Source organism: Moschus berezovskii, chromosome 1 (assembly GCF_049115385.1).
Source record: "Moschus berezovskii isolate FMDL1 chromosome 1, NW_MosBer_1.0, whole genome shotgun sequence".
NCBI classification, from domain to species: Eukaryota; Metazoa; Chordata; class Mammalia; order Artiodactyla; family Moschidae; genus Moschus; species Moschus berezovskii.
In genome coordinates this window covers 154,167,344-154,194,410 of record NC_142460.1, presented here as the reverse complement: position 1 = coordinate 154,194,410, position 27,067 = coordinate 154,167,344, and the positions used below count along the sequence as shown (strand labels likewise).

At 42.0% G+C, this 27,067-nt stretch overlaps 1 pseudogene; it reads right to left on the bottom strand.

The window, feature by feature from the left end:
* Nucleotides 1-4,550: 4,550 nt before the first annotated feature.
* Nucleotides 4,551-27,060, bottom strand: LOC129552152 (uncharacterized; annotated as a pseudogene).
* Nucleotides 27,061-27,067: the final 7 nt, after the last annotated feature.

Below are 27,067 nucleotides of genomic sequence, written 5' to 3'. Positions count from 1 at the left end.
GAGGAGAGGTCAACACTTGCCAACACGAGGAGGCACTGCTAAGTCACTTCAGTCGTGTCCGACTCTGTGCGACCCCATAGACAGAAGCCCACCAGGCTCCCCCGTCCCTGGGATTCTCCAGGCAAGAACACTGGAGTGGGTTGCCATTTCCTTCTCCAATGTGTGTCAGTCGTGTCCGACCCTTAGCGACCCCACGGACTACAGCCAACCAGGCTCTTCCATCCATGGGATTTTCTAGGCAATAGTACTGGAGTGGCTTGCCATTGCCTTCTCCGGCACTCCAGCACGAGGAGGCACAGCCTGGGTTAAAATCTCTACACAAGAGAGCTTCAGTGTTAGGGGAGCAAGCCCCCCTCAGTAACTGTGAATGCAACACACCCCAGGGTACCAACGCCAGGTGACAAAGTACCAGATTAATAGGACCTTCCAACTCCTTATCTCTGCTCTCCCCCAGACAGTCCCTACGATGGTTCATTTTACGTGTTAACTTGACTGGAGCACGCTGTGCCCAGATATTTGGTTCAGTATGATTCTAGGTGTGTCTGTGAGCAGGTTTCTGGATGAAATTAACACTTGAGTCCATGTACTGAGAAAAGAGGATGGCCCTCCCCAGTGTGGGTGGACATCGTCCACTTCACTGAGGACCTGAATAGAATAAAAAGATGGAGGATGGGAGAATTCATTCTCTCTGCCTGACTGCTGAGCTGAGATAATCAGTCTTCTCCTGCCCTTGGCTTAGGAATTACACCACCTGTTCTGCTCCTCAGGCCTTTGGACCAGGTTGAGTCACAACCCCAGCTCTCCTGGGTTTCCCACTTATAGACCCAGATGCAGGGACTTCTCAGTTCCAGAATCATGTGAACCAATTCCTCATAAAAATTTATTTCAATATAAATATAGATATCCTACTGGTTCTGTTTCTTTGAAGAATCCTGAGGAATTCGGCCCTCAAAACAACATTTAGGAAAGAAGTAAAACCCCTGTCCCCTTCTCGGATTTCCTAGTCAGAGGCAGAGCTAAAGGGGAGGAGGAATTTGAATTAGATAAAACACTGTAGTTTTAAATATTGGATTGAATAGAGCTTTTTAGTTACTAAAATGAAACTCTCCTTAGACAAAAAATAATTATGAAAGCTGAAACTTTCCAAGATTTCATCCAGAGTGAAGAGGCGCACACCCAGCAAGTGGGCTTGAAGGACAGTGGAAAAATTTTGCTTTCTGCTTGTACCTTACTAAATAGACATTTGTGCAATAAACTGCTTCCCCCAGGAAAGCCAGTGCGGCTCAGAGGAGGAGAAGTTAAAAATCATGTGGTCATATCTGTACACGTCACTTGATAAAATTCAGTACACTTTCCCAATAGGAAACATTGAATAAAATAGGCCAGGAGAAGGCAATGGCATCCCACTCCAGTACTCTTGCCTGGAAAATCTCATGGACAGAGGAGCCTGGTAGGCTGCAGTCCATGGAGTTGCTAAGAGTCGGACACGACTGAGCAACTTCACCTTCACTTTTCACTTTCATGCATGAAGGAAATGGTATCCAGTGTTCTTGCCTGGAGAATCCCAGGGCCAGGGGAGCCTGGTGGGCTTCCATCTAAGGGGTCGCACAGAGTCGGACACGACTAAAGTGACTTAGCAGCAGCAGCAACAGCAGAAAGAAACTACCTAACATTTTAAAGACTGGGTGGGTACTGAAAACAAAATAAAAAATAGTATCTATTTTTATTTTAAAAATTCAGAAAAATACAAAGAAAACCACAAATCATTCATATTCCCATAACCTAGAACTCATAAAACATTTGCTTATTGTTTTTTTTAAAGAACAGTTATTCTACTGCATAATCATATTTGTTAAGATTCAGTTCAGTTCAGTTCAGTTCAGTTCAGTCGCTCAGTCGTGTCCGACTCTCCGCGACCCCATGAATCACAGCACGCCAGGCCTCCCTGTCCATCACCAACTCCCGGAGTACACTCAAACTCATGTCCACAGAGTCGGTGATGCCATCCAGCCATCTCATTCTCCGTCGTCCCCTTCTCCTCCCACCCCCAACCTTTCCCAGCATCAGAGTCTTTTCCAGTGAGTCAACTCGTCGCATGAGGTGGCCAAAGTATTGCAGTTTCAGCTTTAGCATCAGTCCTTCCAATGAACATCCAGGATTGATCCCCTTTAGAATGGACTGGTTGGATCTCCTTGCAGTATAAGGGACTCTCAAGAGTCTTCTCCAACACCACAGTTCAAAAGCATCGATTCTTCGGCGATCAGCCTTCTTCACAGTCCAACTCTCACATCCATACATGACCATGGGAAAAACCATTGCCTTGACTAGACGGACCTTGGTTGGCAAAGTAATGTCTCTGCTTTTTAATATATTATCAAGGTTGGTCATAACTTTCCTTCCAAGGAGCAAGCGTCTTTTAATTTCATGGCTGCAATCAGCATCCGCAGTGATTTTGGAGCCCCAAAAAATAAAGTCTGACACTGTTTCCACTGTTTTTCCATTTCCCATGAAGTGATGGGACCAGATGCCATGATCTTTGTTTTCTGAATGTTGAGCTTCAAGCCAACCTTTTCACTCTCTTCTTTCACTTTCATCAAGAGGCTTTTGAGTTCCTCTTCACTTTCTGCCATAAGGGTAGTGTCATCTGCATATCTGAGGTAATTGATATTTCTCCCAGCAATCTTGATTCCAGCTTGTGCTTCCTCCAGCCCAGCGTTCCTCATGATGTACTCTGCATATAAGTTAAATAAGCAAGGTGACAATATACAACCTTGACGTACACCTTTTCCTATTTGGAACCAGTCTGTTGTTCCATGTCCAGTTCTAACTGTTGCTTCCTGACCTGCATACAGGTTTCTCAAGAGGCAGGTCAGGTGGTCTGGGATTCCCAACTCTTTCAGAATGTTCCACAGTTTATTGTGATCCACACAGTCAAAGGCTTTGGCATAGTCAATGAAGCAGAAATAGATGTTTTTCTGAAACTCTCTTGCTTTCTCCATGATCCAGCGGATGTTGGCAATTTGATCTCTGGTGCCTCTGCCTTTTCTAAAACCTGCTTGAACATCTGGGAGTTCACGTTTTACATACTGCTGAAGCCTGGCTTGGAGAATTTTGAGCATGACTTACTAGCGTATGAGATGAGTGCAATTGTGCGGTAGTTTGAGCATTCTTTGGCATTGCCTTTCTTTGGGATTGGAATGAAGACTGACCTCTTCCAGTCCTGTGGCCAGCGCTGAGTTTTCCAAATCTGCTGGCATATTGAGTGCAGCACTTTCACAGCATCATCTTTCAAGACTTGAAATAGCTCAACTGGAATTCCATCACCTCCACTAGCTTTGTTAGTAGTGATGCTTTCTAAGGCCCACTTGACTTCACATTCCAAGATGTCTGGCTCTAGATGAGTGATCACGTTATCGTGACTATCTTGGTCGTGAAGATCTTTTTTATACAGTTCTTCTGTGTATTCCTGCCACCTCTTCTTAATATCTTCTGCTTCTGTTAGGTCCATACCATTTCTGTCCTTTATCGAGCCCATCTTTGCATGAAATGTCCCCTTGGAATCTCTGATTTTCTTGAAGAGGTCTCTTGTTTTTCCTATTCTGTTGTTTTCCTCTATTTCTTTGCATTGATCGCTGAGGAAGGCTTTCTTATCTCTCCTTGCTATTCTTTGGAACTCTGCATTCAGATGCTTAAATCTCTCCTTTTCTCCTTTGCTTTTCGCCTCTCTTCTTTTCACAGCTATTTGTAAGGCCTCCTCAGACAGCCATTTCGCTCTTCTGCATTTCTTTTCCATGGGGATGGTCTTGGTCCCTGTCTCCTGTACAATGTCACGAACCTCAAACAATGTAGAAAAGCACAATTACACAGTTTTTGGTTTTTTAACCACCAACCAGAAAAATCATCATTAATGCTAGGTAAACATGTTCCCAAGTATCTTTCAAAATGGTCTTCCATGGTGGCTCAGATGGTAAAGCATCTGCCTGCAATGTGGGAGATCCAGGTTCAATCCCTGGGACGGGAAGATCCTCTGGAAAAGGAAATGGCAACTCACTCCAGTACTCTTGCCTAAAAAATTCCATGGACAGAGGAGCCTGGTGGGGTACAGTAGAGGGTTGCACAGGACTGAGTGACTTCACACTCACTCACTTTTCAATACATATTTACAGTAGACATACTTACATAAGTGAGAATTTAATTTTACTTAAATTTACACCTATTGAATGAGGAATATAGGCCTTTCCTTGTAATGTCTTCATCTGATTTTGGTATTAAGGCAATACTGGCTTTGTAAAATGATTTGGGAAGTGTTTCCTACTTCCTTGTTTTCTAAAGGAGTTTGTATGGGATTAGTTTTTACTTTTAAAATGTTTTATAGAATTCATCATTGAAGCCCTTTGGGCCTGGGGTTTTCTTTTCAGCAAGTTTTTGTGTGTGTGGTTTTTAAACAGGCATGCAGTGTTACTGTTACGTAATCGTTGAATACAACTTATAAACAAGCCAAGACGGCGTTAAGGGGAGATGCTGCAGGAGGCCGCGTTGGCTGGAGAGGATCAGGGAAAACTGGCTGCTCGTGGAGGCCTCGGGGCTTCACCAGCAGTTCCTGGATGAAGCCCTCTGTGGGGTTCGCGCACGACTTTAGAAGATCCCTGGATGTTCCGGCTTCTCTACTCTTCGCTCTCTAGTTTCAACAGTTCACGATGTTGACCTCATTGTCTGCCTCCCTACGCTGTGCAACTCCTCCAAGCGCCGGTCGATCCACTTCTCCACGTCCAGGCTTAGCTGCAGCTCCAGCCGGTCATACTTGACGGTGACGCGCACGCGTCGTTCCGCAGCGACCCCCGTCCGCCCCCCGAACCCCGGCCCGCGTGGAGACTGCAGCTTGCTCAGCGTCCGCTCGCCCCGCCGCTGAACTGCTAGAAGGTCCTGGCCCGGCCCCGCGCCGCGCTGCGCGCTTTCGCCTAGCGCCCAGGGTACCTCTTACGGATCATGGCCCTTAGGGGCAAGATGTAAAATACAAATTCAATTTTTGACATTAATAAAGGGCTATCCCAACTTCCTGTTTCTTTCTGTGCCAGTTTAAGTAGTTTTTGTCTTTGAGAGAACTGGTCTTTTCATCTAGATTGCCCAATTTTTTGGCATAAGGTTAATTATAATACTTGATTCCCTTACTATCCTCTTAGTATTTCTAGAGACTATTATGATGTCCCCACTTTCATTCCTAATATTAATATTTTATGTCTTCTTTTTTTTTCCTTTGTCAGTTTAACCAAAAGTTTATCAATTTTGCTGACATTTTTAAAGAACCAGTTTTTGGCTTCATTGATTTTTCACTATTGTTGGCCTATGTTCTATTTCATTAATTACTGCATTTGTCTTTATGAGTTCCTTCCTCACTTACTTTATGTTCCAAATTGTACTTTGTTATATAATTTCTTGAGGTAGGGTCACAGGTCATTGGCTTTAGATTTTCTTCTAATATAAGCGTTTAAAGATGCGAATTTTCCTCTTATTTAGCTGCATCTCACAAAATATTAGGGCTCCCCAGGTGGCGCTAGTGGTATCAAACCCACTTCCCAGTGCAGGAGGTATAAGAGATGTGGATTCAGTCCCTGGATGGGGAAGATCCCTGGAGCGGGAAACAGCAACCCACTCCAGTATTCTTGCCTGGAAAATTCCATGGACAGAGGAGCCTGGCAGGCTACAGTCATGGGGTCTCAAAGAATCAGACCGGACTGAGCAACTTAGCACAAAATATTGTAATTTTAATGTTATTTTATAAAAGATTAAAATATTTTTCAATTTCCCATGTGATTTTTTTTTGGCTCATGGATTATATAGAAGTGTTTTTCATTTCCAAATATTTCATTTTTTTCTAGTTATTGTTATTGAGCTCTGATTTAATTCCACTGTGGCAGAGAATATAGTCTGTATAATTTCAATCCTTTTAATTTTATTGCTTAGCACCTGGTGTAAGTAAGTAGTCAGCTATTTTGTGATGCAACATCTTGCAAATATCAATTAAGTCAAAGTGTAATAGTGTGGTTCAGATCCTCTATATCTGTTGATTTTATGTCTGGTTCTACCAATTGGTGAGGGAAGGGTGTTAAAACCTCCAATTTTGTATGAAGCATTGTCAGTTCTCCCTTTGCTTAATTTTTTTTAATGGTAGAAAAGGCAGAAAAGGGAATGAATACCAGATGGAACACATTGAAAGCAAAGGGCGATACAGTAGACTTAAATCCAAACATGTCAATTATCACCTAAATACAAAAGGATCAAATTCTATGATTAAAGACAGCGATTTCTGATTAGTTTATTTAAATGACCCAAATTTATATATATGAGACACACTTTAAGTATAAGAACACAGTTAAGCTGAAAGTAGAAGAATAGAAAGAGATATATCACACAAACAGTAAGAAACAGTAAGCACAGAAAGCTGGAGTGGTTCTATTCATATTCAAGACAAGGAGAACTCTCAGAGATAAACAGTGACATTTTATAATAATGGTGAATTCATCAAGAGACAGGGCTTCCCAGGTGGAGCTAGTGGTAAAGAAGATGCCTGCCAAAGCAGGAGACATAAGAGACAAAGGTTCGACTCCTGAGTCAGGAAGATCCCCTGGAGGAGTAAATGGTGCCCTACTCCAGTATTCTTGCCTGAAAATCCAATGGACAGAGAGGACTGGCGGGCTACAGTCCAAGGGATCACAAAGAGTTAGACCCAACTCGAGAGCCTGAGCATACAGCACAGACATCAAGAGACAATTATAAATGTGTATGTGCCCAGTATCACAGCTTTAAAATCCATGAAGCAATATTTGACAGAACTAAAAGAAGGAAGAGACAAACCAATAGTCACAGTTGGAGATTTTAATTTTCCTCTCAATACCTTAAGAAGAGTGAGACAAAAAATTAGTAAGGATATGGAGTTCTAATCTATAGTATTAATCTTTTTGATCTAAATGTCACATACAGAATATGATACCTACCAACTGCAGAATGAAATTTATTTGCAAGCACACATGAAACTAAGAGTATATTTGTTGTTGTTCAGTCACTATTTTGTGTCCGACTCTTTGTGACCTCATGGACTGCAGCGTGCCAGGCTTCCCTGTCCTTCACTATCACTCAAGAGTTTGCTCACACTCATGTCCATTGAGTCAGTGTTCCTATCTGACCATCTCATCCTCTATCGTCCCCTTCTCCTCCTATCTTTAATCTTTCCCAGCATCAGGGTCTTTTCCAATGAGTAAGCTCTTCAGATTAAGTAGTCAAAGTATTGGAGCTTCAGCTTCAGCATCAGTCCTTCCAGTGAGTATTCAGGGCTGATTTTCTTTAGGATTGACTGATTTGATCTCCTTGCAGGCAAGAGACTCTCAAGAGTCTTCTCCAACACCACAGCTCAAAAGCATCAATTCTTCAGTGCTCAGCCTTCTTTATGGTTCAGCTTTCACATCTGTACATGACTACTGGAAAACCATAGCTTTGTTGGCAAAGTGATGTCTCTGCTTTTTAATATGCTGTCTAGGCTTGTCATAGCTTTCTTTCCAAGGAGCAAATGTCTTTTAATTTCGTGGCTGCAGTTAGTGTCCACAGTGGTTTTGGAGCCCAAGAAAATAAAGTCTGTTAAAGCTTCCACTTTTCCCCTCCTAATTGCCATGAAATGATAGACCTGGATGTCATGATCTTAGTTTTTTGAATGTTGAGTTTTAAGCCAGCTTTTTCACTCTCCTCTTTCACCCTTATCAAGAGACTCTTTAGTTCCTCTTGTCTTTCTGCTGTTAGAGTAGTATCATTTGAATATCTAAGGTTGCTGATATTTCTCCTGGCAATCAGCTTATCATTCATGCAGGCTGGCATTTCATATGATGTACTCTGCATGTAAGTTAAATAAGCAGGCTGACAATATACAGCCTTGTCTTACTCCTTTCCCAATTATGAGCCAGTCAGTTTTTCCATGTCCAGTTCTAACTGTTGCTTCTTAACCTGCATACAGGTTTCTCCGGAGGCAGGTAAGGTGGTCTAGTATTCTCATCTCTTTAAGAATTTTCCACAGTTTGTTGTCAATTAAGCAAAAGTAGATGTTTTTCTGGAATTCCCTTGATCCAACAGATGTTGGCAATTTGATTTCTGGTTCCTCTGCCTTTTCTAAACCCAGTTCGTACATCTTGAAGTTCTCAGTTCACATACTGCTAAAGCCAAGCTTGAAGGATTTTGGGTTTAACCTTACATATGAAATGAGCATAATCGTATGGCAGTTTAACATTCTTTGGCATTGCCCTTCTTTAAGACTGGAATGAAAGTGCTGGATCATAAAACAAAACAGCATATATCTGAGGATTGAAATTATATAAAAGATGTTCTCTAACCACAATGGAATCAAATTAAAAAATCAATAATGAACAAATTGAAAATTTCCAACTATTTAAAAATTAAATAGAAAATTCTAAATAATCAATGGATCAAAGAGAAAATCACAATGGAAAATAGAACAGTTTTTAACTGACAAATAAAGAAACCATAACATATTGAATATAAACCTGACATTGTTGTTCAGTCACTCAGTCATGTCCAACTCTTTGTGACCCCATGGACTACAGTACACCAGGCTTCCCTGACCTTCTCTATCTCCCTGAGTTTGCTCAAACTCATGTCCATTGAGTTGATGATGCCATCCAACCATTCATCTGCTGTCACCCCATTTTCCTCCTGCCCTCAATCTTTCCCAGCCGACATAAGAATAAATAAAATACAGGAATAGTCATAAGTATTAGTAAAGTTAAATTAATAATTAATAACTTTTCCACAAAGAAAACTCTAAACCCAGATGATTTAATTTCTACCAAACATCAAAGGAAGATATAATACAAACCAAACACAAAGTCTTTCAGAGATAGAGGAAAATGAAACTTCTCCATCGTTTAAGAGGACAGGATAATCCTGATATCACAAATTGACAAGGGAAGAAAATTACAAGAATGGAATATTTCAGACCTATGTTGCTCATGAATACAAATGCCAACATTCTATTAGCAAAACATTAGCAAATCAAATAATCCTAATAAATTAGAAGGATAATATCTAATGATAAACAGGTTTTATCCTAAGCATGCAGGGTCAAATGTATGCATCCATTTAATTAATATCCACAAATCAATCACCATAGTTTGCTGCATTTACTAAAAAAAAAAAGGGGGGGGACTGTATAATCATCTTCATAGATTCAGAAAAAGTACTTACTCAAATTTAACATCAAATTCAGCCAACTAACAGAAAAGGAGAAGTTTCTTAATCTGATGAAGCACATCCTTAAAGAACTACAGTTAAATCACACACAATGATAAAATATTGAATGCTTTAACATCAGGAACAAAACAATAATTTTACTCTTGTTTTATTCAGCATTGTACTGGAAGCCCTAGCCATCCCAAAAAGGCAATGAAAAGAAACTAGAGACATAAAGATTGGAAAGGAAGACATAAAAATGTGCTAATTGCCAGATGACATGATTATATTTGTGTAGTATCTAAAAGAATATACAAACTAATAAGTTGACTTTGTGAATACAAGTTCAAAATACAAAAAAGATCTATTGTATTTCTATCTGCTGGTCACAAAGTACTAGAAAATAAAATTTAAAAATCAACACCACTTACCATAACAACAAAAATATTTAAAACCTAGGGAAAAGCTCTTTTAAAATTATGCAAGTCCTCTATTCTGAAAGATACAGACATTGTCCTAAACAAATGAATTAACAAAACCAACCCATAAACTACAGAAGACCTTACCAAATTAATGGATGTAACATGGTCATATGTTCATGATTGGAAAACTCAGTCATGTACCGTGAACTTCCAGATGTTCAAGCTGGTTTTACAAAAGCCAGAGGAACCAGAGATCAAATTGCCAACATCCGCTGGATCATGGAGAAAGCAAGAGAACGCCACAAAAACATCTTTTTCTGCTTTATTGACTATGCCAAAGCCTTTGACTGTGTGGATCACAATAAACTGTGGAAAATTCTGAAAGACATGGGCGTACCAGACCACCTGACCTGCCTCTTGAGAAATCTGTATGCAGGTCAGGAAGCAACAATTAGAACTGGACATGGAACAACAGACTAGTTCCATATAGGAAAAGGAGTACGTCAAGGTTGTATATTGTCACCCTGCTTATTTAACTTCTATGCAGAGTACATCATGAGGAACGCTGGGCTGGAGGAAGCACAAGCTGGAATCAAGATTGCCGGGAGAAATATCAATAACCTCAGATATGCAGATGACACCACCCTTATGGCAGAAAGTGAAGAGGCACTAAAGAGCCTCTTGATGAAGGTGAAAGAGGAGAGTGAAAAAGTTGGCTTAAAGCTCAACATTGAGAAAACTAAGATCATGGCATCCGGTCCCATCACTTCATGGCAAATAGATGGGGAAACAGTGGAAACAGTGACGGATTTTAATTTTGGGGGCTCCAAAATCACTGCAGATGGTGACTGCAGCCATGAAATTAAAAGACACTTACTCCTTGGCAGGAAAGTTATGACCAGCCTAGACAGCATGTTAAAAAACAGAGACATTACTTTGTCAACAAAGGTCCATCTAGTCAAGGCTATGGCTTTTCCAGTAGTCATGTATGGTTGTGAGAGTTGGACTATAAAGAAAGCTGAGCACTGAAGAAGTGATGTTTTTGAACTGTGGTGTTGAAGACTCTTGAGTCCCTTAAACTGCAAGGAGATCCAATCAGCCCATCCTAAAGGAGATTAGTCCTGAGTGTTCATTGGAAGGACTGATTTTGAAGGTGAAACTTCAATACTTTGGCCACCTGATGCGAAGAACTGACTCATTTGAAAAGACCCTGATGCTGGAAAAGATTAAAGGCAGGAGGAGAAGGGAATGACAGAGGATGAGATGGTTGGATGGCATCACCGACTCAATGGACATGAGTGTGAGTAAACTCCGGGAGTTGGTGATGGACAGGGAGGCCTGGCATGCTGCAGTCCATGGGGTTGAAAAGAGTCGGACATGACTGAGTGACTGAACTGAACTGAACTGAGGCAAAATTTGAAAACAGGCCATGATCTCTCCCCTCTAATGTTAAGCCCTGTATAATCTGATCTGCCCCACTTGAGTGAGAACACGTGACGTACTTTTAGCCAAAAGAACATGGAAAAGGTGACAGGCTATCACTCTTGTGATTATGTTGTGATAAATATAGGCAGTCGTCACTTTGCACAGTAGTGTAGGACAAGTTGAAACTGTTCAGAGTGACTTTAGTAATCTTAGTCTTAATAATTATCTTAATTTTAATAATCTTAATCTTATGGGGAAAAATTGTGATTATTCCATGACCTTTAAAAATATTTGAGGGGTGACTTCCCTGATGGCTCAGTGGTAAAGAATCTGCCTGCCAAGGCAGGAGACACAGGTTCAATACCTGGTCCAGGAAGATCCCACATGTTGCAGAGCAACTAAGCTGGTACACCACAGCTATTGCACCCACCGAAATTATTGAAGCCCACAAGCCTAAAGCCTGTGCTCCACAACAAGAGAGCCCACTGCAACAAACCTGTGTACCATAACAAGAGTGTAGTCCCTGCTCACTGCAACTAGACAAAGCCTGCACACAACAACGAAGAGCCAGCACAGTCAACAATAAATAACTAAATCTGGAAAAGGCATCACAGCATAGACATATTATTTTAAAAAGAAGTTTGACAAGGCATTAAAATCTTCCATGAAAGCGAAAGCATTAGTTGCTCAGTTGTGTCAGACTCTGAGACACCCTGGATTGCAGCCCTCCAGCCACCTCTGACCATGGATTTCTCCAGGCAAGAGTACTAGAGTGGGTAGCCATTTCCTTCTCCAGGGGATCTTCCCAACCTGGGTATTGAACCCAGGTCTCTTGCTCTGCAAGTGGATTCTTCACTATCTGAGCCACCAGGGAAGCCCCAACTCTTCCATACTGTTAATTATAAATATGTCAGGAAATGAGAAAAATAGTAAAATTAATATTTATTCAGAACATTGTAATTTAAAATAGCAGAAACATTGGCAGTATCTACTAAGACTAAAAATTCACATATCCTATTACCAAGCAATTCCACACAAGACCAAGAGAATATAGATCTACCTAAAATATTTAGGAAGAAGCACAAGCTGGAATCCAGATTGCTGGGAGAAATATCAATAACCTCAGATATGCAGATGACACTACCCTTATGGCAGAAAGTGAAGAGGAACTAAAAAGCCTCTTGATGAAAGTGAAAGAAGAGAGTGAAAAGATTGACTTGAAGCTCAACATTCAGAAAACAAAGATCATGGCATCTGGTCCCATCACTTCATGGGAAATAGATGGGGAAACAGTGGAAACAGTGTCAGACTTTATTTTTTGGGGCTCCAAAATCACTGCAGATGCTGATTGCAGCCATGAAATTAAAAGACGCTTACTCCTTGGAAGGAAAGTTATGACCAACCTTGATAGTATATTAAAAAGCAGAGACATTACTTTCCCAACAAAGGTCCGTCTAGTCAAGGCTATGGTTTTTCCTGTGGTCATGTATGGATGTGAGAGTTGGACTGTGAAGAAAGCTGATCGCCGAAGAATTGATGCTTTTGAACTGTGGTGCTGGAGAAGACTCTTGAGAGTCCCTTGTACTGCAAGGAGATCCAACCAGTCCATTCTAAAGGAGATCAATCCTGGGTGTTCATTGGAAGGACTGATGCTAAAGCTGAAACTGCAATACTTTGGCCACCTCATGCGACGAGTTGACTCACTGGAAAAGACTCTGATGCTGGGAAAGGTTGGGGGCGGGAGGAGAAGGGGACGACCGAGAATGAGATGGCTGGATGGCATCACCGACTCTGTGGACATGAGTCTGAGTGAACCGGGAGTTGGTGATGACAGGGAGGCCTGGCGTGCTGTGATTCATGGGGTCGTGGAGAGTCGGACACGACTGAGCGACTGAACTGAACTGAACTGAAAATATTTAGGTTGGTGCAAAAGTAATTTTGATATTTGCATTATTGAACTTTGCTGTTTGATATTGGAATACATTCTTAAATAAATGTGGTTATGTTATATATCATTTTAATGTGTATTTCTCGCTGTTGCTAATTTATTTTTTGCTAATGATTTATTATTTGATGTCACTTTATATTTATTTTAGACTAGGGAAATGTTAGACAAAAAAGCAAATTTGAGCACTTTTATTATATTTTAGTTCAAAATGGGTTGTAAAGCAAAAGAGACAACTCACAACATCAACAACATGGTTGGCCCAGGAACTGCTAATGAACAAACAGTGCAGTGGTGGTTCAAGAAGTTTTGCAAAGCAGACCATAGCCTTGAAGATGAGCAATGCAGTGGCCGGCCATTCGAAGTTGACAGTGACCAGTTGAGAGGATCACTGAAGCTGATTCTCTTACAACTACATGAGAATTTGCCAAAGAACTCAACATGGACCATTCGATGGTTGTTCAGCATTTGGGAGCCTCATGTATTGACTACAAATAAAAAAATATCATCGTTCTGAAGTGTCATCTTCTCTTATTCTACACAGCAACAATGAACCATTTCTCCATTGGATAGTGATGTGCGAGGAAAAGTGGATTGTATTCAACAACTGGCAATGACCAGCTCAGTGGTTGTATTGAGAAGAAGCTCCAAAACACTTCCCAAAGACAAGCTTGCACCAAAAAAAGGTCATGGTCATTATTTGGTGGCATGCTGCCTATCTGATCCACTACAGCTTTCTGAATCTTGGCAAAACCATTACATCTGAGAAGTATGCTGAATTGCTAATCCTGTTTGTGATGCCAGCTGTCTTGCTATTCACACTGTCTGCACTGTTCGCTGAACCCAGGGTAGGTAAGAGGCTGGAAGAAGACACGAGGAGCCATAGGAACTGCAGACATGTTTATTTTCACCTGGCTGGCATAGCAGCCATAACACAGCCTCTCTCCTGGCTGATGCAGCAGCTGTAGCAACAGCTACAACATAACCATAACATAGCCATAACACAGACATAACATAACCATGATGCCACCCCAATGTAGCCCCAATGCAACAGCAAAGCCTTACCTGATGGTGCCCATACAGGCGTACTGCACAGGTAGCCCACAACCAAGCAAGCGCATACACAGTGCCATAGCAATCTCAGCTGTTACACAACCATGCAAAGTCATTTTTCACAGAACATGGGCCAAGAGGGCGTGAGAGCATGGAGCAAGAGTGCCTGACTGGCACCATCTTGTTAATTTCCCCACATATGCTCATCAAGTTGATGAGATGCCCTGAAAACTGCAATGCCTGCAGCCAGCATTAGTCAACAGAAAGGGCCCAATTCTTCTCCACAACAACACCCAACCAAATGTCACCCAACCAATGCTTCAAAAGTTGAACCAATTGGGCTACAAAGTTTTGCCTTATGGGTCATATTCACCTGACCTCTTACCAATAGACTACCACTCCTTCATCTCAACAACTTTTTATAGGGAAAATGCTTCCACAACCAGTGGGAGGAAGAAAGTGCTTTCCAAGATTCATCAAATCCCGAAACACGGATTTTTATGCTACAGGAATGAACAAATTTATTTCTTGTTGGCAACATTGTGTTGATTGTAATATTTCCTATTTTGATTAATAAAGATGTGTTTGGGCCTAGTTATAATGATTCAAAATTCACAGTCAAAAACCACAATTACTTTTTTACCAACCTAATACAAGTGTGAGCACAGATGAAGCCACATAAATACATCCCTGGGCATACTCAAACACAGGTGCATCATTTTCAGAATGCACACGCAGCACAGACTCGGCTCCCCCGGAAACCCCTGCTCAGATATGTACTCACCAATGGGCATCCACACACACACAGGCCGAGACACTGACACAGTTACATGCATTCAGCCCCAGAAAGCCCTGCATGCCAGCAAGCAGGGGATCCCGTGGGGTTGGGCTCCATGCCCTTACCCCAGATGGCATCGCCACGAGGTAATCAACGCTGCTAATCGCCACCAGCTGCCCCGGAGCCTGTCTGCTGCTGCCAGGCGGGGCTCTCGGGGCCTCCTGGGCCTGGGGTTGTGTGCCCAGATGTCATTGCCACATCTGGGCCGGCTCTGCGCAGGGACCAGAGTGGTGCGCCTCCGTGGCCATGGCTGGGGTTTCCACTGACTGAGTGCCTCAGGCTCTGGAGGCGGGAAATTCCAGTCCTGACCCCCACCCCCACCTCAGGTTACATGGGGCCACAGGGCTATGGCTCCACAATGTCGCTTTTCCAGGAAGACCCCCGCCCCCCAATCAGGGGACTCCAGTTGCTCCCCCCACAGGCATTTTTATGCTCAAGGACTTCTTGAACCTACTTCTCAATAGGTCCTTATTCTTGGGGCCCAGAAATTTGCTACCTCCCTTAGGAGGGTCACCTTGATCATCCCCCTGCCTCTGGACAGAACTAGACACTTTACCTGCTTCCTTCTCCTCAGAAGTCCAAACTTCTCCTCATCCAACCTCAATTCCCCTTGCTTCCTTGGATCCTGAGCATAAAGCAAAACCCTCTCCATTGCTGGGCTGGCCCAGCGTCACCCCCTCACCCCATCCCCCATCCTCACATCCTGCCAGCATTCACCATAATAATGATAAAACAGCAAATATTTATTGAGCTCCTCTTTTGTGCCCTTGGTAAGCACTTTTACAGACTAATTTGTTTTCTGCTCACAAAGTATATGCAGTCATTATCCCATTTTACAGATGAGAAAGTAAAGTCATCGTTAAATAGTAAATTCAAAACTAGAGGATAGGGATTTGAACCCTTCTAACCTCATGGAGTCCAAGGAGATCCAACCAGTCCATTCTAAAGGAGATCAGTCCTGGGTGTTCATTGGAAGGACTGATGCTAAAGCTGAAACTCCAATACTTTGGCCACCTCATGTGACAAGTTGACTCACTGGAAAAGACTCTGATGCTGGGAAGGATTGGGGGCGGGAGGAGAAGGGGACAACAGAGAATGAGATGGCTGGATGGCATCACCTACTCGATGGACATGAGTTTGAGTGAACTCCAGGAGTTGGTAATGGACAGGGAGGCCTGGCGTGCTGTGATTCATGGGGTCGCAAAGAGTCGGTCACGACTGAGCGACTGAACTGAACTGAATTGAATACAAGTGTAATAATTTTCATAGCAGTTTTATTTATAATAACAAAAAACTCTTTAAAAATCTACTAAATTTCTGCCTTCAGAAAAATGGATTAATAAATTGTAGCATGTGGCTCAGAGGTTAAAGCTCTGCCTCCAATGCGGGAGACCCGGGTTCGATCCCTGGGTCGGGAAGATGCCCTGGAGAAGGAAACGGTAACCCACTCCAGTATTCTTGCCTGGAGAATCCCATGGACGGGGAAGCCTGGTAGGCTACAGTCCACGGGGTCGCAAAGAGTCGGACACGACTGAGCGACAGAACGGAACGAAACGGAGCATGTGTTCAGTCATGTCAGACTCTTTGGAATCCAATGGACTGTAGCCCACCAGGCTCCTCAGTCTATAGAATTTTTCAGGCAAGAATACTGGAGTGGGTTGCTATTTCCATCTCCAGGGGATATTCCCCATCCAGGGATCAAATCCTCATCTCTTGCAATGGCAGGTGGATTGTTTACCACTAGTGCCACCTGGGAAACCCAAATTGTACTACATCCATACAGTGGACTGTTACAAGGCATTAAAAAAAAATCACACATGCAATTACACAGATTAATATTTAATATCTAAATCATTAAGTTCAGCAAAAAAGCTGGACACAAAAGTATATATACTATTGGGCTACTGTTGGATTTGATTTATGTGAAGGTCAAGTACAGGCACATCTACCAGTGGTAATAGAAATCAGAAGAGTAGTTACCTCTGGACATGGGTGTTAAGTGGGAAGAAGCACGTGGAAAATTTCTGGAGTGATAAAGATGTTCCATAGCTGAATCTGGTGATAACACTGATGTATAATTGGTAAAGGTTTGTTAAACTGTACCTTTAAGATTTGTGTATTTTGCTACATGTAAATTATGTTTAAGAAAAATGTATAAAATTGAGATAATGCTTATAAATCTTTCAGTACAGTGCTTTTCATATAGTATGACCTAAATAAATGTTAGCAATTTGTTATTTTTAAAACTTGTTGGATGCAGTTGTAGCTGTGCCTAGAGGGAAATCTATAGCTCTAAATGCATATAAGAGAAAAGAGGCTGAAATTAAATTATCTTAACTTCTATCTCAAGAAGTTAGCTAAAAGGAAAAAAAACTAAGCAGAGTAAACCCAAAGAAAGTAGAATAATGGAAATATTAAGACAGAAGCAGGATGATTAGGAAGCAGAAAGACATCCAATAAAGAAAATAATTGAAGTAAAAAATTGATTATTAAAAAGATTAATAAATTTGATAAATCCCTAACAAGACTGATTAAGGGAACAAAAAGAGAAAGCAAAAAGTAGCTAACAAGAATTTAAAAGGAACATTATCATAGATCCTACAGCCATTGAAAAACAACATTATAAGCACTTCTATGCTAATACATTTAAAAATTTAGGTTAAGTTGATAAATTCCTTGAAAACCTTATCACAATTAGTTTTGAAAATGCAACTAATTAAGAAAAGAGGTGGCAAAGAATCTGCCTGCAACAAGAGAGACCCTGGTTAGATTCCTGGGTCGAGAAGATCACCTGGAAAAGGGATAGGCTACCCACTCCAGTATTTTTGGACTTGCCTGGTGGCTCAGATGGTAAAGAATCTGCCCGAAATATGGGAGATCTGGATTTGATCCCTGGGTTGGGAAGATCTCCTGGTGGAGGGCATGGCAACCCACTCCAGTATTCTTGTCTGGAGAATTCCATGGACAGAGGAGCCTGGCAGGCTGCAGGGGTCGCTAAGAGTTGGACACGACTGAGTGACTAATCACACAGAACATAATTATTAAGGCAGTTTATGTGAAAAATTGAAACTGAAGGACTGGAGATAGTACTGCAGCCAGTGTGGAGGTGTGTAGTTAGACAGCCTGCTAGTTTTCCAGAAGGGCAGCGAGGACAGAGGGGACTGCCATCTCTCACTTGGCCCCTGTTTCTGCAGAGGCAGGCTTGCACCTTGGTCAGCACTGGCATCCTTTACATGGAGGTGATTGCAGCAGCAGTGACAGACCTCCATTTGGGGTTGAGCTGCAGTGTCAGTGTGGATTACTGAGAGACTGGTGCTTTCCATGGCAGGCACTTCTGCTACTCCTGCATCTGCCAGCCCTGGGAGAGTCTGTGTCACCGCAGGCGGGAACCCGAGGAGCCAGCTCCAGCTGAGTAACAGGACTGGAACTGACAGAAGATTCCAGATCAAAAAAACACAAACAGCATGTGAAACAGAATAACTGGTTTCCAACAACATCATGTATCAGAAGACGCTCATTAGAGATTCTCTGCTGAAAACTATGACTGCTGTCTGAGGTCAGGGGAGTGATTTTGCCTGATCTAGTCAAAGAAAGAAGAAGCTCAAAATTATATTAGGCCCCTAAAGAGTAGGGTGGAATACAGTAGGGAAAAACATATGATAGCTAGTCTACCAAGCAAGAAAAACAAAATTAGAACATAAACTTCCCAAGGTAGGAGTTTTGTCTGCTTCATTCACTGCTGTATCTCCTGTGTTCTATATAATGCCTGGTATGAAGACTCTCAGTGAATACTTATTGAATGAATGAACAAAGGAGTCAAAGGTAGAATTAAACATCAGATTGTAGGAGCTCGGCCTGTTTTTGGAAAATGAGAGGAATTGATTTTTCACAGGTTACAAGATAAAGGAAGGGATACCGGGCAAAAATAAAATAAAAATAGTATCAAAACTTCCAGATCATGTTTCCACACTAAAAAATCCACTAGAGAAGTGGAAATTAAAACAAAAATAAACAAATGGGACCTAATTAAACTTAAAAGCTTTTTCACACCAAAGGAAACTATAAACAATGTGAAAAGACAACCCTCAGACTGGGAAAAAACAATAGCAAATGAGACAACTGATGAAGGATTAATCTCCAAAATATACAATCAGCTTATGTAGCTTAATTCCAGAAAAACAAATAACCCAATCAAAAAATGGGCAGAAGACCTAAAAAGACATTTCTCCAAAGAAGACATAGAGATGCCTAATAAACACATGAAAAGATGCCCAATTAGGGAAATGCAAATCAAAACTATAATGAGGTTTCACTTCACAATAGTCAGAATGGCCATCAACAAAAAATCTACCAACAATAAATTCTGGAGAGGGTGTGGAGAAAAGGGAACACTCTTGCACTGTTGGTGGGAATGTAAATTGACACAGCCACTATGGATAATAGTATGGAGATTCCTAGAAAAGACTAGGAATAACACTACCATATGACCCAACAACCACATTACTTGGCACATAGCCTGAGAAAACCATAACTGAAAAAGACACATGTACCCCAGTGCTCACTGCAGCACTATTTACAATAGCCAGGACGTGGAAGAAACCTAGATGTCCACAACAGATGAATGGATTAAGAAGTTGTGGCACATATATATAATAGAATATTCAGTTCAGTTCAGTTCAGTTCAGTCGCTCAGTCGTGTCCGACTCTCCGTGACCCCATGAATCACAGCACGCCAGGCCTCCCTGTCCATCACCAACTCCCGGAGTTCACTCAGACTCACGTCCACAGAGTCGGTGATGCCATCCAGCCATCTCATTCTCCGTCGTCCCCTTCTCCTCCCACCCCCAACCCTTCCCAGCATCAGAGTCTTTTCCAGTGAGTCAACTCGTCGCATGAGGTGGCCAAAGTAAGTATTGCAGTCTCAGCTTTAGCATCAGTCCTTCCAAGGAACACCCAGGACTGATCTCCTTTAGAATGGACTGGTTGGACCTCCTTGCAGTCCAAGGGACTCTCAAGAGTCTTCTCCAGCACCACAGTTCAAAAGCATCAATTCTTCGGCGATCAGCTTTCTTCACAGTCCAACTCTCACATCCATACATGACCACGGGAAAAACCATAGCCTTGACTAGACGGACCTATTACTCAGCCAAAACAAGAAACGCATTTGAGTCAGTGCTATACATGAGGTGCTATACAGAGTGAAGTAAGTCAGAAAGAGAAAAACAAATATCGTATATTAATGCATGTGTATGGAATCTAGAGAGTCGGTGCTGATGAACCTATTTGCAGGGAAGCAATGGAGACGTAGAGGACAGACTGTGGACACAGTGGGGGAAGGAGAGGGTGGGACGACTGGAGAGAGCAGCATGGAAACATGTTACCATATGCAAAATAGACAGCCTGTGGGGCTGTATGACGTGGGGAGTTCAAACTCAGTGCCCTGTGACAACCTAGACGAGTGGGATGGGTCCAAGGAGGTTCGAGAAAGAGGGGACATATGCACACCTATGGCTGATTCATGTTGATGTATGGCAGAAACCAACACTATATTGTAAAGCAACTATCCTCCAATTAAAAATGAATTATTAATAAAAATAAGTACAGTCAGAATTTGAATTACTAACAGGTATTAAGTGATTATTTACCACAGCAGGTATAAACATTTAATACATCCCAGGAACCTACTCTTCACAGTTAAGGAATGAGAGTTGCAGTTTTCCTTTATAATTATATGTCCTAAAGGAACATTACCAACACACTTAAGGCAGACCTAATAATTCTAAAATAAGTCTATTGTCTTTGAGGACATACACGTATTTATACATTTGGAAAGATTAAACTTTTTCTTTTTTAAATAATCAAAAAGACTTATTTGGGGACTTGCCCTGTGATCCAGTGGCTAAGACTCTGCACTCCCAGTGCACGGGGCCCGTGTTCAATTGCTGGTCAGGGAACTAGATCTCATATGACACAACAAAAATTAAAGATCCCATATGCTGCAATGAAGACCTGGCATAGCCAAATAAGCAAATAAATAATAAATATTAAAAACAAAACAAAAAGACTTATTCCACAAGTAGCAACATCCATGGATTTATTTCAGGCAGGTGCTGTTAGTGGGAGGTAGGAGTGGGAGACAAGTATAAATAGAATATGGGGCTGGGGGCCTTGGACACTCTTCCTGAAGACCAGGAGAGGCCAGCCACACAATAGGCTGGATGCTGGTGAATTCAAACAAGAGATCAAGAGAGTCTCACTGCAGTGGTCAGCATGACATCCTTCTTTTGCTAAAAGTAAGTCATATTCTCACTTTTCCTGGCATTTCTCTTTTCATAATTTGAGTGACAGGTCTCATGTCTACTTCTACTCTTGCAGAAAAAACCCTGAGAACTTTGTTCTCTGTGGGCTTCATTTTAAATGCATTTACCATCTGCAGGGTGACATAGTATGAGTGATCAGCTACTTGGAAAACTATAACATTTTTTTCTGATTTTTCTTTTTTTGCCTGTCTGGTTCCAACAATTCTAGTGGTTGATTCCTCCCTCATATACTTCTACCACTTTAATGAGCATTTGGATGTTATTTTGATCTCTCTGTTTTAATAACCAACTATAAAGTAATTTCAATATTAAAAACATACCTCATGGAGATTTTGTGGGAGTGATATTGGGAAGCTTTTGAGTTTATATTATCCCCATTTGGGCGTGGGAGGAAAGAAAGAAAAAAAGAACCAGAACTAAAACTAGCTCTGTTTAGATGTCTTTGTACAAATAGAGAAAGAGAAGTGAGGTAAGAAACCAAACAGATAGTACTGATTGTGCATGGAGTGCATGATTTTAAACTTCTTCATATACGTCTGTATTATTTGTTAAAGCAAGCATGAATTATTTTTGTAATTTCCTGAAGCTGAATGAACTAAATGTAATAAATGAGAAACATTATGCTGTTTCCTTAAAAAATTAAACATGTAATTGCCACATGATTCAGCAATTCCACTTCTGGGTATAAACCCCCAAAGAATTGAATCAGGGCCTCAAATAGACATTTGTACCCCAAAGTTCATAGCAGCATTGTCCATAATAAGCAAAAGGTGAAAACGACCCAAGTTATCAATGGAAAAGATTATACAGAAAAAAAATATATACCTTCTTTCTGTAATAAGTTAAACAATACAGACAAAACTAAAGTCTTCCTTGAAGACTTTCCTATCTGGATATACAACTTTAAACACACTGAGTCTTATTTAATCCTCATCACCAGCCCATGATTTTTTTTTTTTTTAATTTTCTTGGCTGAGCCACTCAACATGTAGAATCATCATTCCCTGGCCAGGGTCCACACCCCTTGAATTGAAGTGCAGAGTCTTAGCCACTGGATTGCTAGGGAAATCCCACCAGCCCTTGATTTAAGTATTACCGAAATCTCCATTTTACAGATGAGGAAACTGCCCTGTGGAGAAGGGAATGACTTCCTGGGAGTCAGAAAGTTCTCCCATCTAGATTTCAACTCAGGCAAATGAATTACTGATTGTGCTCTTGCCGCCCCCACACCCGCTTTGTGTCAAACTCTGGCTGGGTACTGAGAACAAGGATGTAGCTGCTGCCCTCACAGAATTCTCAATGTGAAAAGAGAGGAGATACAAAATTACTCTAGTCCCTCATGGAAATGCAAAAGTTAAACTGATGACACCTACAGAGCAGAGGCTCTTTATCTTTCTGTTTCCAAAAAGAGATTTTTTTTTTTTTTTACAAGATATTAAGTTTCTTTCAAAGATGAACTTAAGTTGTATGTAGACTTTTGGGTTTCTGGGGTTTTTTTGAGTCTCAACTCAAATGTCACCTCCTCAGAGAGCCCTTTCTAAATTACTCAGAATAAAACAGCCCTCATTATAAAATAATATAAAACACCCATGTCAGTTACTCTCTCTCACACGACCGACGACCTTTCCTCACCTGATATTTTCTGTTCTTTATTTGTGCGTTTGCTGTCTGTCTTCCCCCACTAGAATGGCAGCTCTGTGAGAGCAGGGGTCTCACCCATTCTGTTTACACTGAGCCTCCTGTGGTGAGAACAGAGTCTGGCTCTTGGTCAGTGGCTGTATTAGTTCCCAAGGGCTGCCATATCAAAGTACCACAAACTGGGTGCCGTACAACAACAGAAATTCAGAACTTCCCTTGTGGTCCAAGGGTTAGGAAGCCTCCTGCCAATACAGAGGACATGGGTTCCATCCCTGGCCTGGGAAGATTTCACATGCTGTGGGGCAGCTGAGCCCATGTACCGCAGCTACTGAGCCCGAGCTCTAGAGCCTGTGAGCTATAAGAGAAGCCTGTGGACTGCGACTAGAGAAAGCCCACTCCAGCAATGATGGTCCCATGTAGCCAAAAATAAGTAAGTTAACTTTTAAAAAGCAAACAAAGAAATGTATCGCGTATTGGTCTTCTGGCGAAGATCAAGTGTAAAAAACAGAAACTTGTTCTTTCACTGTCTTGGAGCCCAGCAGTCAAGGTGTTCAATCAAGGATTTCAATCAAGGTGTTGGTGGGACTGTGCTCTCTGGGAAGGCTCCGGGTTAGAATGCTTCTTTGTCTCCTCCTTCCTAGATCTGGTGGTTGCCAGCAGCCCTTCCCCTTGGTTTGTACTGTATCATTCCAGCTTCTGCTTCTGTCTTCACATGGCCTTGGTCCCTTTGTACATCTCCTCTGTGTCTCTGTTTCCAAATACTTTCCTCTATCAGGACACTAGTCATTGGATTTAGGGCCCACTGTAAGCCAGTATGATCATGTCTTAATGCCATCTACCAAGACCTATTTAAAAACAAGACCCCAGTCATAGGCACCAGGGTTTAGTACATCAACTTATTTTGGGGGGTAGGGGTGGGGACACAATTCAACCCACAATAGTAGCCAATAAATACACTGAACAAATGAGCTAGCATTCTCTGGAAAAGTGGTACAATACGGTGAACTCTCAAAGGGGTTCAGGCAAAGGCTCTAGAAGGCGTTATTCCCCCCAGGTTTTGATCCAACAGAACATAATATGTCTTTTGCTGGCTTTAGTAACCAAAGTTGTGTGTGCAGTTCAAGGAAAATAATGACTCCAATGTTCTAGATGGGGTATGGAGTTTTAGTTGCTGTATTCTCAATGTTCTTCTATAGTTAATTTATGAGAGTAATGTAATGCCAATCAAGTTTGGAAAAGAGACAAAAGAAAATCAACCCTAATCCCACTTCCTTAATGTACTTTGAAGGAAATTTATGTGGAAATCATTCTGGACAGAGGGAACAGCAAGTACACAAGCCTTGAGGCATAAACAAGCTTGGTGCATTCAAGGAGCAGAGAAGGTAGCACAGCTGGGGTAGCCACATCCTGCCGGGTGTTCCAGATCTCATTTTGGACATCAGCTCCCAAATCAACAAACTTCCTTCTCTGGTAATCTTCCCCAAGCACGCTACCTTCCACACCCCTTCCCCAAACACACTAATGTGGTTGGGAGGCTGTAGTGTATTCCTGGTATGTTTAGAGGGGAAGAGATAATAGATACAATTGGGTACTCTCTGCAAGCCACTTGGAATTAGGATGGATAAGGGTTAAGCAGTCTCTCTGTGAAGCTCTGTGACCCTGGAAGCTGTGAGGAAGGTGCTCCACTTCAGTCAGAGGCAAAGGAGGCAGGTCAGGGACAGAGCAGCAGGGATTCAGAGCCCATCCTGCCAGTTAACTCCCCAGTCCACCCATCACAAAAGTCAGCCGCATTCCTTCCTCAGGTTCCAGGGGACTTCCCTGCCTCCCTATCAAACATCCTCATTCCTTTAGCTCAAGCTGACCTGTGTCAACCTCTAAAGGAGTGTTTTGAGGAAAGGAGTTCTGTGGTCAAATAATCTGGGAAACAGTGGTTTAAATAGAATATAGTAGCTTTTTATCTGCAGACTTCTCAGAGCCCTTAATAGCATTCCGTTCCGTTCCGTTCAGTCGCTCAGTCGTGTCCGACTCTTTGGGACCCCGTGGACTGTAGCCTACCAGGCTTCTCCGTCCATGGGATTCTCCAGGCAAGAATACTGGAGTGGGTTACCATTTCCTTCTCCAGGGGATCTTCCCGATCCAGGGATTGAACCCAGGTGTCCCGTATTGGAGGCAGATGCTTTAACCTCTGAGCCACCAGGGAAGCCCAAACATTCAAAAAGGAACTCTCCAAAAAGGAACTCAAGTGAGATACATTGCCTACTTTGACTTCCTAGGTTGTGCTGGGAAAGGTAATTAAACAGGATGCCAAGCTGAGTGGTTACAGCTTCTGTTTTGGCTGGTCCTTGAAGACCAAGAACAACAGAGGAGGGTCCATCTATTCTGACCACCAGGAACACAGGTGTTGCTAAAACATTCCATCACAACAAGTAATTTTATCCAGGAGAGAGGGAGGGAAAAGTCAGACACAGACAGATACCTGAAGGACCGAGGAAAAGAGAATACAGTTACAAGGTGCTTGTCATCTATCAGGTCTGACCTTTTAATATACCTATGGAAAGAATGTCAGCAGGCTACAGTCCATAGAGTCACAGTGTTGAACACTACTGAGTTAACTTAGCACATTTGCACAGAACAATTCCAAATCATTTGCCAGCTTCAAGATCACATTCTTTTCATTCCAATCCCAAAGAAAGGTAATGCCAGAGTGCTCAAACTACCGCACAATTGCACTCAGCTCACACGCTAGTAAAATAATGATCAAAATTCTCCAAGCCAGGCTTCAACAGTATGTGAACCGTGAACTTCCAGATGTTCAAGCTGGATTTAGGAGAGGCAGAGGAACCAGAGATCAAATTGCCAACATCCACCGGATCATCAAAGAAGAGAGTTCTACAAAAACATCTACTTCTGCTTCATTGATTATGCCAAAGTCTTTGATTGTGTGGATCACAACAAACTGTGGAAAATTCTTCAAGAGATGGGCATACCAGACCACCTGACCTGCCTCTTGAGAAATATGTATGCAGGTCAGGAATCAACAGTCAGAACTGGACATAGAACAACAGACTAGCTCCAAATCGGGAAAAGAGTACGTCAAGGCTGTATATTGTCACCCTGGTTACTTATATGCAGAGTACATTATGAGAAATTCTGGGCTGGATGAAGCACAAGCTGGAATCAATATTGCCGGGAGAAATATCAATAACCTCAGATATGCAGATGACACCACCCTTATGGCAGAAAGTGAAGAACTAAAGAACCTCTTGATGAAAGTGAAAGAGAGTGAAAAAGTTGACTTAAAAGTCAACATTCAGAAAACTAAGATCATGGCATCTGGTCCCATCATTTCGTGGCAAATAGATGGGGAAACAGTGGGAACAGTGACAGACTTTATCATTTTTTGAGCTCTAAAATCACTGCAGATGGTGACTGCAGCCATGAAATTAAAAGACACTTGCTCCTTGGAATAAAAGTTATGGCCAACCTAGATAGCACATTAAAAAGCAGAGACATTACTTTGCTAAAAAGGGTCTGTCTAGTCAAAGCTATGGTTTTTCCATTAATCATGTATGGATGTGAGAGTTGGACTATAAAGAAAGTTGAGCACCAAAGAATTGATGCTTTTGAAGTGTGGTATTGGAGAAGATTCTTGAGAGTCCCTTAGACTGAAAGGAGATCCAACCAGTCCATCCTAAAGGAAATCAGTCCTGAATATTCATTGGAAGGACTGATGCTGAAGCTGAAACTGCAATACTTTGGCCACCTGATGCGAAGAGTTGACTCATTTGAAAAGACTGTGATGCTGGGAAAGATTGAAGGTGGGAGGGGAAGGGGACAACAGAGGATGAGATGGTTGGATGGCATCACCGACTCAATGGACATGAATCTGAGTAAACTCTGGGAGTTGGTGATGGACAGGAAGGCCTGGCCTGCTGCAGTCCATGGGGTCGCTAAGAGTTGGACATGACTGAGGGACTGAACTGAACTGAAGATTTCATTCCAGTAATTGATGTCCCCACTCAGGTGAGCCTAAAATGTATGTCATTCACAAAATGATTTACTGTCTGAACTTGGAACTCAGCCCTCCACCTGTTCTGACCATTCAGAAAAGATTAGGTAGAAACCATGGGCTTCATAACTGGCCGCCAAGCACCCCGGGGCTTGCCCTTCATTTCCCTTGTCATTCACCATCGCTGAC